Consider the following 12,865-nt stretch of genomic DNA (forward strand, 5'->3'; position numbering starts at 1 on the left):
CTGTGGCTTCAGACTTTCCCAGAAGCTGTTAACTTCTGTAGTCCACACTCTCACCTGCGCAGACTAGTCTCAGTGGGATCTGGGAACCAAGATGGATCCCCCAGTTGCTGTGGCAAAGTCCTCTCAGGTGGGGCGGACACCTCTCCTCTGGCAGGGAAGATTCCCCAGATGTCTGGAGCCCGAAACGAAGTCTGCCTCAGAAACTCTGTGGCTTCTGCCTGTCCCAGAAGCTGTTAGCTTCTGTCCAGAATTTGCCTTTTCATCAGGAATAGCATATTTCTACTAAGATCTCTTCATTTTGAGAATTTCATAATCATGTCCAAAATTTAACCCTTTCTCCTACCTTAAGTCCACAGTTCTTCATGCCATTCCTGTTGACTGCTTACAGAACTGTTGCTCATTATCTAAGTTTTACAGTTTTGTCAATGGTATTTCCGATGTGTCCGTGATGCACACTGACCACTCTCTGTTCCCATTTGCTCTCATTCCCTTCCCATCTCTATCAAACTCACCTTCCTGCTTCCAGTCCCTTTCCAATATTCATTACATTTGGTTTGGTTCTGTCACCCATTTCATTTAACAGGAGTATCAGTATAGCCATTGGATTAGATACTATCCACTGGAACCTGGTAGGTCACCAGAGGGCACACTGGCAGTGTACTTCCCTTTCATCCGAATTCGTCTGTTGCAAATAGTTCAGCACTAAGAAAAAAGCCTCTAATGGAAAAAAAAGAAATAAAGCCTCTGAGATGTTCCTCCATTCATGCCTGACTGTTGATGGTCCATTCTTGTGCAGTCCCAAGGCAGGCATCTGCAGTTTCTTAGGACTCATAATTGCAATGGCTTTGTCTTGTCCAGGGATGGTGCTTTTCAATTCTTCTCCCAGTCTTCTGGCTCTTACATTATGCATACCATCTGCAACGTTCCCTGAGCCTTAAAGGGAACGAACACTATAAATGTGTTGTTTAGGACTCATCTCTCATCGGTCACTAATTCTCAGCACCTTGCACATCTCTGAGTTTGTACACTCAATGCTGTTAACTGGAAAGAGGCAGATCTTGCCCTGCAGGTTGGTCTTGCAGTTCATAGCTAGGTAAGACCATTGATGCTTTTTCTCCTCTAGCAGCCTGCCTATGCTTCTGGGACTTTGAAAGCTAGCCAGCTGTATTTTTTTTTTTGTGTGTGAAGACATTAAATGAATGTCTAAATTTATAATGTGTCATCATGTTCGTTCTCTAATACTTTCTTTTGTGGTTGTCTTTCCGGGAAGAGAAGTGAGGAACCTCTCTCCAATTCTTCACAAGAATCAAGGAAAAACTACAAGGATCAGGTAATCCCCCCCTCCCTCCAAGATCTTTCCCTTTATTTTGAAACTTCCTTCACTACATATAAAATGACTGGGATTGCTTTTGTCCTTCAAAATGTAACCACAAAACATGAGAAAAGCAGTCGTGTTGAATTTTAAAGGGCAGGGTAGATTAAAAGGCCACTTAGTGTTGTCTTTGTTAAGAAATCTGAGGACATAGGGGGTAAGACCTAAAGTAAGATCCTGTATCTGTTACCTCCAAAAGCTCTCAACTCTTTGGAGGCAAGTGGCTGTCCTGGCTAAAACAGAGAGGATCAGGATCTATTTACTTATGGCCTCCTAAGAACATTGGTATGTGCATTTGCCTTGGGGCAAAGATGTACACATTGGCTACATCTGCATGACTCTCTAAACATTCCCATACATGTGGATATGAATTATAAATAACATTGGTTATGAGGTATAAGTGGAATGAGCTCCATATTTCAGTGTCTTACTTCTAATTCTCAGATCCCACTTAGGCTCTGCTTTTAGCTATATTGCCTCCAGCCCAACACATAAGAACTGAATACCAAAAATGGAAGAAAGACACTGGACAAGCAGTTTTATAAGCATTCCTTCATATTTGTACTGTACTGGTTGTTTATGTTTTTGGTTTGGATTTTTTTTTTTTTTTTTGTCAACTTGACAAACTCTAGCGTCATTTGGGAAGAGAGAATCCCAGGTGAGAATATTCTTCCATAAGATTAGCTTATGGGCAAGTTTGTCAGGCATTTTCTTGATTAATGATTGATGTGGGAGAGGCCAGGACATTGTGGTAAGTACTACCTCTGGGTAGGTAACCTTGGATTGTATAGAAAACAGGCTGAGTAAGCTATTGGGAGCAAGCCAGTATCCCATGGCCTCAACTTCAGGTCCTGCATCCAGGCTCCTTCCTTGAGTTTTGCCCCTGATTTCCTTCTATGGTGGACTGTAATGTGGAAGTGTAATTATTGTCTATCAAAGTTGCCTTCAATTATTTTTTATTAGTATTACTGAAACAGAAACCTAACTAAGACAATTGATTTTAACAGAAAAAAAAAATCTGAAAGTAACATATTTGTTCTTTAAATGGAGACTTTCCCCCCTCCAAATGGAGATCCAAAGAAAATTAAATTATACCAAACATACAACATATATCTATAGTAAAAGAGAAGGCACAAACTGATGCTTGTATCCCCTCTACCCCCACATAATCCTCATGCATGTAAAACCATTCATTTTTTGGTGGCTAGACAGATGACTCAGCTAGTGAGAACACTGTGGCTCTTGGAGAGGACTCAGCATTGGGTCCCAACATCTACATGGAGCCTCACAACCATCTGTGACTCCAACTCCAGAGTTTCAGATTTCTTAACAAACAAAGACAAAGTGGCATTTAAAACTATCCTGCTCTTTAAAATTCAACACGTCTGCTCTTTGGTTGTGTGGTTACAGTATGAAGGACAAAGGCAATTATAGTCATTTCATTTTTAGTGAATGCAGTTTCAGAACTCCGGCCTCAATAGACACTGTGTGCATGTGTGCACACATACATACAAGCAAACATTCACATAAAATGAAATAAATATATCTTTTAAATGCATGTTAATTTTGGTCATGACACATTTTTCAGAAATAAGCAATAAAGTAAAAGGCGGTAGTAACCTTTATAGATAGTAGTTAATATTACAAAATGCATAGGAACCCCATCTCTTATTATGTATCACTTATGTACAATATTACTGTCCTATCCATGGCATATACATATCTCACGAAAGTCTTGTAAGTGACATAGAAACAAAACTACTTTTCTTTTTGAACTCTTTTGCTCTCCTCGTCTTATTATTGCGTTACTACTTCTTTATCTACTTGGTTTCAGATCTCACTCTTTTCTTCTGTAGCTGTCGTGGTAGGACACTATGCAAACAGTAGTCTTAGGTGACTTTGCCACTGGCTTTTATTTAAGTTTGCCTGGTGGGTAAAACTGTAATGATAATGGAGGTCAGTGCTGGGTGGAAATTTGGGAGAATGTCTTCCCCTTTGCTGCTGGGAAACAGCAGCTCTAGTTGGTTCTACTCAGTTCCTCCAGTTCCAAGCATGGCTAGGCTTCCAACAGGTAGCCCTGTCTGCACTCCAGCACCCTTGGTGAGTGCAGCTCTTGTCTCACTGAAGGCAAGAATATCATGCCTTCCTTTGTCCTCATGTCTCAGATGTATTGGCAGCTTTCTGCTCTTTAGTATTTTTAAGGTAATACTTTCTTGTTTGCTCCTTTGGGTTATTCTAGCACCTCCTAACTATTTTCTATTATCATGATGTAAGCCTTTGTGTTTGCTTGTATGTTGGGATTCTGTTTTGTTAACCAGGCATCAGTTGATCAAGTCAACTGCTAAGAGTACTTGCCTGTCTTGCCCAGGAATGATGGATCTTCATGGCCACATCTCAGTTAGCAGGCTACAAGCATAAAAGTCATGCCTGATGAGTCATAGGGTACACAGTACTGATGATAGGGTAGTAGGCAGTGGCCCAGAGCTCCAATGGAAACATGTCATAACTGAATAGTGCTGGTCCTGAACCCACCACCGGGCGGGCACCTAGCATGGAGCCTACTGTGTCTGCAGCCATATGTATATGTCTGTGTCACACCCATATACATATGGGTGTGAATATGTATGTGCATACAAATATGCATATGTATATGAATATATATATATGTATGGATTTTATCTGTCTCTCCATCAGTCTGTCTGCCTATTTATCTCTATCTATCTATCTATCTATCTATCTATCTATCTATCTATCTATAGACAATGCAGTTTCCAAGGCCACTATGATGAAAGGATGTTTGATGGAGATGTGGGACAGATGAAGCAGTGAACAGAGTGATGAATGTGCAATGGAGAGAGGCAGAACTGGGAACAAGAAGGCAGTGATAGGTGTGATAGAGGGCTGTGATAGGATGGGGAACACATAGTTGCTGAGAAGGGCAGACAGAGTAGTGTGCAGCAGCTTAGAGCTGGCATAGACTCAGTCCCTGAACACTCTGCCCAGCCATGTAATTACCCTGGTTCTGAGCAACAACAGTATGTCCAAGATGAAGAATGTTTCATTTCCAGGATTGGACCTCCTCAAAAGACCTCTATGATCAGTACTGCCCCTGGAGGCCACTTTGGTATCTGTGGTCCACTGCCCCAGGCCACATTAAGTCTGAGTTTCATGTGGTCAGCCAGGGTCCTACAGAAGCTGGATGCCCTGGCCCAAGTTACCACCAAAGACCATGTTGTTGCCTATGGTCTGTGCTGCAGCTTGAAGCCATGGTGATGTCATCGGGCTGTGTTTTCACTGAAGACCAGGTCAGGGTCTGTGGTCTGACTGCAACTGGGAGTCATGTTGATGCCCACAGCCATGATACTACCAAAGGCCATACAGATGTCTGGGCTCTTTGCTGCAGCCTGAAATCATGTTGATGTCAGTGAGCCATGCTTCTGTGTGTGGCCATATTGGTGTGAGTGGCCTGTGCTGCCACCTGAGACCATGTTGATGTCCTTGGCTTGTGCTGCCACCGAGGGTTCTGGGGTTGTCTATGACCCTTTGCAGTGGCAGAAGCCTATGTACTCCTACTGGAGACCATGTTCATGTCTGTGGTTTGTGCTTTCACCAGAAACAATATATAAGTCCACCATCCATGTTCCTGCTGACTGTAAAGGATAAGGAATCTCCTCTTGCCATGGTATTGATGGTTGCAGACTCACGGCTGAGAAAGAGGCATAGAAGGCTTCTGTGACAACCCCTAACTTTTCCNCCCCCCCCCCCCGAAAAGTAACAGCCTAGACAGAAAGTCATTGAAGAAAACTCTTACAAAATTGTGATAAGGATGCTGAAGTGTACCTCTCCACAGCTGATGGCTTCAGGGTCAGGAAAGACTCAGTTTTCTTTAAGATGCAGGTCACCAGGAGCTTGGCTGTGCTCCAGTAAGTATATGGGCAACACTAATTGGACTTTTTCCTTTTTCTTCCTTTTTTTATGGGGGTGGGCAGGGAAGTCACAGGGTTAGGGGTGAACCTGGGAGGACTGAGAAGTGAGGGTACTTGGGGTTTGTGATGTAAAATCCCCAAATAATTAATAGAAATATTATGAAAAATATTATTGAAATATTATTATATTTTTTCTGCAATTGTTCCATGTGGTTTTGTGTGTCACTTAAATTACTTTGTTCACCTCACAGTTTTATATATACTATTCTATATCAACTCCTCTCTGAACTTTCTCTCATCTGTAAACAAGGCCATTGTCCTGCAGATAGCTATTTGCTGAAGAATAGTCTGAGAAAGCGGTTGGGAAACCAAGTGTGGGCAGCACAAATCTTTGTTATGATTGTGCTTCAGTTTCTTTTCTAAAATTTCTGTCAGGAGACAGTTTTACTTATTTCCCTCATGATAGGCTTATCAGTTTATTTGTCTTTTATAGCAATGTCTTGGGAAATAATTGCTTATTAATCTTACTTCACCCCCTTTGAACTGCAACTTTAAAACAGCAACTGACTGTTAGTGCTGTCTCTCCTTCTTGTATACCAGTTCACTGGTTTTAACTACAGTGTGTCTATTTCATTGCTCTTCTGCCACTCTGCACAGCTTGCTATTTCAAACAAGGAATCAGTGATTCTTGCCCCTTAGGGCAGCCTCCTCTTCCTTTGTATAATCCCATCTCTGCCTGAGGTCTGTTAAGGCATGCATCTATTATGCTCTGTTGAAAGCAAGTCTCACCGTATTCCTCGTCGTTTCAAATTCACTACTGTAGTAGCTAAATACAACTCCAGGTAAAAATCTTGTTTTTATTCAGAGTTTTAGAGAGGGGAATATGAGATAGGAACACCTTGACTTTTCAAGCTTTAACTGGAAGTTGGATATCACATTTATAGTGCAGATTTGGACCCCACCCCCATGGTTTTTGACTTACGAAGTCTAGAGTTGGTTTTTAGAGTTTTAACTGATACATGTTTTGGGATGGTGTTAACTTACTTTGGTATGGAACTCCAAGTACAGACTGTACATTTAATAGCACAGCCATCTCTGGACTTCCTTAAGCAGGCGATAAGATTTGAATCCCAACTCATGGAAATTCTTTAAAATTGTGCTCAGGGAACCTGACATGTTTTGTGATGTTGCTGTGTAAAGACTTACTAAAAATCTAATACCAATGTTTATGACCATCGCCACAAGGGGAAAAGCTTTATTCATTTTTCCCCTCAAACACCAAAGTTTAACACAAGTTAATTCAACCTTCTCCACTTTGAAATCAGCCTCAGGTTTTTTCTACATGTCATTAACACACGGTCTTACATGTTCATGAAGTACATGAGCAGGCATGGCTTTGTATAAAAGTCTAACCATAGCTTTTGGTTCTAAACTACTTACTCAGTAGATCTCTGATCTATCAGAGTGACCTTTGACATTTGTCTAGTCAAATCCCATCTGAATGTTTTTCACTTTGGCTGATCAATTTTCTAGTTTGACACTTTAATGGCTTTTTAAATTCCCATATCAATGTTCCTCTTTCCCCCAAGTGTAGAGCAGAGATTGACTCAGTCAATGCCATGATCTTTTGGACAAAAACATCAAAAATATCTTGAAACTCTGATTCATGTTCTTCTAGAGAAAGCTAGAGAGGTTAGAGGTAGTGTGCTATTTCTCTCTGTCCCTTTGTCTTTCTGTCCCTGTCTGTCTCTTCTTTTTTGGCATTGAGGATCAGACTGTGCATGCTCACTGCCATGAAGCAGTGAGCTCTAGAGCTCTGATTACATGGTAATGAAATCTATGCCTTTGTGACTTTAGTTGGAAGGAGGACTAAAAATGTGAAATTTCAGAAACTGTATCTCAGAAAATCATCTAATCTATTGCTTGTAGACTATGAGCACTATTTTTCTCCCAATAATGCCATTTCTGCTGTCTACATATTGCAAGCTATGGTGCATCATGAGTACAAACCTGAATCCTTGTTGGGAGCTGAAGCACAAATCCACTGGATATACTATCTATAGTAATGATGTATTCTGATGACTAGAAAGTATTATTATTCTCTACCAAACAAATATATGGTGCTGTCAGTTTGCTGAGAGAATGGGCCCTTATCTTCACAAAAGTCTCAAAAGCATTTACAGACTATATACACAGAGTATATATATGGAGGTTATAGTCATGCATTTGGGAAAAATATTTGAAGATATGTATAGTTGTCCCAAGAGCCTGAAGATAAGGGCATGGCGGTCTTTTCAATTCTTGCAAGCTTTTTCTTTAAAGTCCTTATTTAGTAGATGGAGCTCATAACTATGAATGTCGTACAGAGTCACCCCTCATGTTGAGGAAGAAAATGAATCAGAATTAAGTAGGAAAGTTGCCTTAGAAATCAGCTAAAACCAATGAAAAATACGATGGTGAAATTGTAAGATGACATCACCCAGCTTTCCAGTATCTCATTGTTCATCTGAGGCTCCATCCCTGGGGTTGTATGTGACTTCGATAGAGGTGCTACAGTTTGCTGCCCTGAATCCACTCCACAACTTGGCTAGCCATTGCAGCCTCCATCACTTACATGCAAAGAGCATTTTCTACCTTATCTTGTATAACACTTCAGATCAAATCAGAGATTTAGTCAGTGATCTGACTGTCATGCAGCTTGCATGTACAGAATCTTCCTGGTATGTGTGTGTCACTTCAACAGTGTGACATTTGAGTTTCCAGGAAGGGTTACCGACTCTCACACACACAGGACTACAGAATTCTGTTGGATCCATCCAGTGGACACTGAGGTCTATCTCCGTTGCAGTCACATCTGGATTTTTTTTTCTCCTTCTTGTGCTTTAGATTGCTTTGTTTTTTTGACACTTTCAATCAGACATATATGAAATCCATTCTAGTTACCATTAATCCTCACCCTTTAATTTCCTTCCGCACCTCCTTCCTGCAAATCCCTTTCCCAGATTCATATCCTGTGTGTGAAACCCACTTGAGTTTAACAGGGTTGTTTGTGCGGCTGTGGGGCCCTAGCTTCATGTTTTCTTTTTCTCATGTTCTATTATGTTACAGAAGTCTGCCTATTAATCTCACTCAGAGTATGAGGATATGAACGCAGATAGCTGCTGTTTTACTGACAGATTATGCTTGTCAAAGTGCTACTACAGTGCAGGCCATAGATCAAACTGAACTTTAAGCACAAGATTTTCTAGCTAGTGGGTGGAGCTGCTAGTATTCAAAATCATGTTTGTCTGACTCTAACCCTGCAGCTTCTTTTCTGCATCACTTTATGATATTTTACTTTATTCTTCATTAGATATGCAAAGTAGAAGCAGAGATCTCTTTCCTTTACTTTTCTCATGTTCTACTGTGGCCTTTGGCCAGACCACTTGGGGTACCAGAGTGATTTACTACTTTCAAGGGGCCAAAGCCAATAAAGGACAGCTACCTATGGAGTTCAAAAGTGACGTATGGCTTTGCTGGTATGATTTGTCAAGCCAAGTGATGGAGACTGTGCCCACATAAATCTAGCTGACACAAAGCTGCCCACAGTTTAGGGGTCTGATTTTGCACAAGTGAACTTAAAGCTTAGGATAAAGACATCTGACTCCACACAGGGGCTGAGCAGTTGAAAGCGCCCGCTGTCCTTCACAAATCTCAGAGATCTGATCAGGGAAGCAGCAAGCGGATTTAGCTTGGCACGCGAAGCTTCACAGTGAAAGCATCCCAAGTATGCAACCTAGACCTGGTTTTTCCCCCAAAGAGGACTAATATGGAAATCGTGGCTCCTAGAGACCACTCCGGAAGTTCTTCACATTATTATGAATGCCATTTTTTCTCATAATCTAAATGTACAGGCAGTGCAGTTAATGAAATATTCTAGATATGTGCTCGTTAAAAGTCAAAGTCGGGCTTACGCTATAATTTTAGAGTATCAACGGAAGTAAAAGCAAGCTTCATTGAGGCAGAATGCGCACATGAGAACGAGTCTGTGAGGGCTACGTCTCAAGATTAAGTGATTCTTCAGAAACTAGAACCAAATTCCTTTACCAAGACTGTCTGTCACATTTCTAAACTTTAAAAAAAAGCCTTTATTTGTTTTTTGTGAGTTTCAAATCATGCACCCCAATCCCACTCATTTCCCCCTCCCCTCATACCTACACTCCAACCTTACAACCTTCTCCCACAACAGAGAAAAAAAAATCTCATTGTGGAAGCTGTAGTACATCACATTGTGTCCTACAGTACACCCATTTGTCCATACTTCCTTGCTTGCAAACATTTATTTCAATAACTCGTTGGTCTGGCACGAGGCTTCTGGTTTCTGCTACTCTAGCAATACTGGGACTTCACTAGCACTACTCAGTTAGGATATCCTGTTGTTGCCCTGCATCATGGAGATCCCGTAGTTTTCCATCTGTAGTCTTGGCCCCTTTATGCATTCTAACAGTTCGTCCATTAGGTAGATGTTGGGGTGGACCACTTCAAAGCCCTGGATCTGGGCCTGAGAAGTAGCTGAACTGGTCAACCCACTGGCTCTCCCACTTTCATGCCCGCAGGACCAGTTCACCAGCAACCCTTGCAACCAGAGCTAGCTCTAGCCTGCTGCCCAGGCAAGGTACTAGTCCAACTTTGAGTGTTGCAGTCAGTGAAGGACAAAGCCAGTTCTCCCACTCTCATGACCCTGGGTCCACTCTCCATCCTGCCATAGATAATAAAGGACAGACAAGGGTGAGGAGGAGGACTCCCACGAGACTACATTACCACCCAGCAGACAAGAGTCATGGCCTGCTCTTCTGCATGCACACCCTTGGGGCTGGCTCATCTGCAACCCCCACAACCAGGGTCAACTCTACTCTGCTGCTCAGGTGAGCAGGTGCAGGACCTGCTCTCCTGTTCTCCTGACCCCAGGGACCAGTCTTCCACCTGCCTCCAATGGTAAGGGGAGAGTGGGGAGGAGGGCATTTCTCCCTTGTCCACACTACTGCAAAGTAGAGCCAGCTCTTCCACGCTCAGATCCCGGAGCTGGTTCATTTGCTATTCCCACACCATGTAGAGCCCACTCTCCCTGCAGCTGGCTAGGCGTGGGGTCAGCTCTCCTGCTCTCACGCCCCCAGGGCCAGCTATTCCAGGATGCCCAAGTGAAGGGTAAGGCCAGCTGTGTACAGCCTACATACATGAATATGTTACTGGGCGGCAGCCCAGACCAGGGATATCTGGGACCTAGACATGGTCCCCAGTGGCAGCACAGGCCAGGACCCACCGTATCATAGTCCCATGTATCATCACAGACTATTCACATCAGGCTGTTCCTCACTACCTTTGAATCTCCAGTTCTGCCTCTCTTCATTGTGCCCACATCCTTCTGTTTCTCTTTCTCTTCCATTTCTCCACCATTTACTTGCTCCTCTTAGTGGCACTTGGGGGTCTCTGAGTGCTTGGAGTGGTCTTAGGGATACTATATTCTGCTCATGCACTATGACACTGGGAAGGGGTCATCTCAGACATGGTCTACCCACTAAGGCCTGCAAGGCCAGGCTGGTGGCCATCTCAGGATAACTTCTTGTCTGAGCCCCATGGCACTGGTCTGGTGGTTGTCTCAGGCTTGCTCCTCAGCAGGCTTGCCCAAGTGGCCCCTTTTGAGGGTCTGCTGTGTCTGTCTCACTCCCATTCAGGGTCCATGATCCCAGGCTAGGTTCTTCAGGTTTCAAGCTTGCTCCCCATTCTGGGATCCTGTCTGGGCCTGCCTGGTGATAGACTGGAGGTCATCTCAGGTTTGCTTTTTCAGAAAATGTTAGGCTACAAATCATTCAGATGTTCCTAAGTCAGAACACTGAGAGTAAGCATGGCCTCTCTCCTCTCTGACACCTACTGATGCACATGTGAGATGCCAGTCATATCTGTCACACCTCTAGGGGCAGGCACATTGCTGATCTTAATCAATACAGTCCAGAGTTAGTTGTTAAGTATTGAAGTAAGTGGAAGTCAGTCTTCCACTAGAACAAAGGGAATCAGGGCCTTTTATGAAAACAGTGCCAAATATAAATATAAAAATAACCACGGAGCTTATAAAAGTCAGAATTAAACACCTCTCCTTTGTAAGATGAAAATTTTTGTCAGTGACATTTATTCACAATAAATATATTTGGAGTGTTCTTGCAGATTATTCAGGACCAATGAAGAGAAACAACAAAGATGCGAAGGGAAGGCAGAATAAAGTTACTGACGTTTTTGAATCTGTGAGTGCAGCAGAGTGGTTGTTCATGCTCCCCACCCCCATTCACATGCCAGAACCCTAACTCCCTGTCATGGTTTGTATATTCTTGGACCATGGAGTGGCACCATTTGGAGGTGTGGCCTTGTGGGAATAGGTGTGACCTGGTTGGAGTAGGTGTGTCACTGTGGGTGTGGGTTTAAGACCCTCACCCTAGTTGTCTGGAAGTCAGTCTTCCACTAGCAGCCTTTGGATGAAGACATAGAACTCTCAGCTCTGCCTGTGCCATGCCTGCCTGGATACTGCCATGCTCCCACCTTGATGATAATGGACTGAACCTCTGAACCTCTAAGCCAGCCCCAATTAAATGTTGGTCATGGTGTCTGTTCACAGCAGTAAAACCCTAACTAACACACTCCCCATGTGATGTCCCAGGCTAGACACTGATTGTCTCTGAACCCTCAAGTTTATGGCCTGTCTGACTGGTCAGTGGTGTGGGTCGAAACCTATTCTTGTTGGTCCCCTATAGGCCTATTTCTCTTCCTTCCAAGTTGTTCTATGGCATGTTGTCTGCAGAACTAAACTAACGTGTGCCACTTGTATCTGCAGGTTTGTCTCTCTGGGTGTGCAGAATAGAGCAAGGCCATAGGCCCCTTCTCTACAACTTATTTATTCATCACTAAGGAACATTCATGCATTTAGATATTGCCTGACACTTTGTTTTGCTCTCTAGGGGGGAAGAAAATGTAGAACAAGAGTCCGAGAAAGCAGAAAAAAAGAAAAGTTGACTCCCATTTGTTTCAAGGGACTTTTAAATTTTTCTTTTGTTGGAGAAGAGAGGGAGCTGCCTCTTGAAGAGAGTTTCAGAGGCGTTGGCTGGCAGGGCTTCTAGGGGAAGATAGGAAGAGTTGGAGAAGGTCTGCTATTGCAGCCTTTAGTTTGGATGTTGGAGCTTTGAGAAGTAGATCTAATGTCTGGCGTGTTGGGTTTCCCAGGGCCAGAGATGTAAGAGAGCTTTTCAGGTTTGAAGATATACTCCTTAAGGCACTGTGTGGCAGCTCTAAGGCACCAAACTTTTTTTCTGGAAGTTCGCCGTAGTGACTGCAGGCTCTGGCCAGCCTGAAGATTAAAGCATGGATAGTGTATGATTCAGAACATCAGCTGGATCACAAACCCTATATTATTCTTATCTGTACTGTGAGAATCTGCCTTCTAATAGGGACTAGGTTGGGGGCTGGATTGTTCTAATTACAGGAAAAGTCAAAACTATCTGTAGTAGAGGCAAGGAGTGCTATGGCTGATGTTAGCCAAATTTAC

General features: G+C 43.0%; 1 non-coding gene across 1 annotated transcript; it reads right to left on the minus strand.

Annotated features, from left to right (window-relative positions):
- Nucleotides 1–11,124: 11,124 nt before the first annotated feature.
- Nucleotides 11,125–11,256, minus strand: LOC115029635. The gene has a single exon (XR_003835200.1). It is a non-coding gene; the product is annotated as a small nucleolar RNA SNORA17 (small nucleolar RNA).
- Between the last annotated feature and the right edge of the window lie 1,609 nt (nt 11,257–12,865).

The sequence above is a fragment of the Mus caroli genome, chromosome 16 (genome assembly GCF_900094665.2).
Source record: "Mus caroli chromosome 16, CAROLI_EIJ_v1.1, whole genome shotgun sequence".
Classification (NCBI taxonomy): domain Eukaryota; kingdom Metazoa; phylum Chordata; class Mammalia; order Rodentia; family Muridae; genus Mus; species Mus caroli.